The following is a 1,972-nucleotide window of genomic DNA, read 5'->3' as shown; positions in this document are numbered from 1 at the left end:
TGCTCCCAGCCCAAAACATACAATAATAACAACGATAAATGCTGATCAATTAATTATATTACTTTTTACTGTAAATTATATAATTCAATAAAACAAACAAAATGTAATGTATATCATATGACATAGCTATGCATGAATACACTCTAGATGTGTATATAGTGAACATCTACATTTTCCTTCAAACAATAAATAAAGCATTAATTAATTGTATTTTATTTACTGACAACAATGAGAAATATTAATAAATTAGTAAAAGAATGAATCAAAGTCACCATCACACAATAAACAAATGCATATACAAGTCAACACATGAAACAAAGCTTTATTACAATCATGTATGTAGGCTACAGGCACTGAACCCCACATCCTTCTGCCATCTCAACACAGCGGTGCCCATTCTGCAGATTTATTCTGATGAATCAGCTGACCGCCAGAGGTGAGCCGTTCCCTCGTGCCTGAGGTTGTTGCGTGATGTGTTGTGCTTCACAATCTGAGGCAATAAAGGCAGGTGGAGTGATGGTGGGTCTCATGAGGGCAGGTGGAGGTTCTCATAAGGGCAGGTGGAGTGATGGAGGGTCTCATCCATGGCACCATCTCCAGGATTCAGCTCTGTGCTCTTCGTCCTCAGTGCTCACACCAGTCTGCTGACATTTCAGATCCTACAAAATGCACAAACATAACACAAAAGCAGTAATTTTAACATCACAATGTCATTTGATTTCAGTATTATTTAGATGACAAAAATGCTTTTTTCCACAAATGCCGCCATCATCTTTCTTTGCAGGTCCTGCTCCACCACAAAAGCTGTGCAGCAAATGCACAGAAATCAAGAATCAGAAAAGTGCTGTAATAGCTCTGTTTGAAATTACAATAATTAAAATAAACTACAACTTAATATTTAAATAGTTGTTGTTATCCATTTCTGTAATGTCACAAAGTCTTTGATGGCAGCATTCAGCTTCATGAGCCACTCTAACATCCAGACCAGACTCACGTTACCTCTGTGATTTATGAGCTCAACACTACATTTACATGTTGAGGTTGTTTTAACTTTTAGTTTTTATCCAATATAAATGTTCCTCAATTTATCAACTAATGGACAAATAAAATAGATAACTTATGTTTAGTTACTTTATAGATTTGTTCTACATAATAGCACACATACATCACTCAGATGCCTATTTCATATAGTAATCTGCAATTCTTATAGAAGAGTTTCTTGCCAGATATTAAATAGACATTTAGTAATTGTATTTAAGATGTATACGGTTTAAAATGTATGCAAATCCACTTTGGAGACGTATGTGTCCTTACTGGAGCTTCTCTGTTAGCTATACATAATAAAATGTGATTTACAGCAAAATCACAAATAGCCTATACAGCGTCTTTACACCTTAAACAATTCAACAGTTTACTGTACAGTAGTTCAACACATGCGATCATTTGATTTGTAATACTCACATTTGAGTCTCGTCCGTCATCCTTTCCGTCACGTTCGAGTATGACCTATCCTTCTTCTTCTTTTTTGTGACGTATCCTCTCGCGTGGCCTCCTGGGATAGAAGAGTATCCATCGGTCGAGCACTCAAAAATCTGGCTGGAAGCAGTAAGCCATCCGGGAACTTCTCGCCTACTCTTTTATGAATACTGATGTTTCGAACGTACTGCTTCCTTCACGTACTGTTTTCGCCTACTATATAGTAGGAAAGTAGGCATATTCGAACGCACTTAAGTCCGAATCTTGCGATAATTAGTACGTCACCCAGGTAATTCTCGCCTACTCTTTTGGATTCGTACATACTTTTTCGCTCGCCTACTCTTTTTCCCATACTAAATAGTAGGGAAGTATGCGGTTTCGAACGCAGCCTAGGTGTTCAGCACTGAAGTGCTTGAACCCCTAATAAGTGGCTAAAAAAGGGCCACAAAAAGGCCTCTAAAAAAAAAACTATAGGGTCTAGGCGCTTGCCGTCTGC

General features: G+C 37.7%; 1 long non-coding RNA gene across 1 annotated transcript; it reads right to left on the bottom strand.

The window, feature by feature from the left end:
- Positions 1 to 305: 305 nt before the first annotated feature.
- LOC308704360 lies at positions 306 to 1,623 on the bottom strand. Its single transcript, XR_014031800.1, has 2 exons — positions 1,462 to 1,623; positions 306 to 659 (listed from the first exon to the last, which is right to left on the bottom strand). It is a non-coding gene; the product is annotated as an uncharacterized lncRNA (long non-coding RNA).
- Between the last annotated feature and the right edge of the window lie 349 nt (positions 1,624 to 1,972).

Source organism: Scardinius erythrophthalmus (assembly GCF_964197995.2).
Source record: "Scardinius erythrophthalmus genome assembly, chromosome: 16".
NCBI lineage: Eukaryota > Metazoa > Chordata > Actinopteri > Cypriniformes > Leuciscidae > Scardinius > Scardinius erythrophthalmus.
This window is presented reverse-complemented; position numbering and strand designations above follow the sequence as displayed.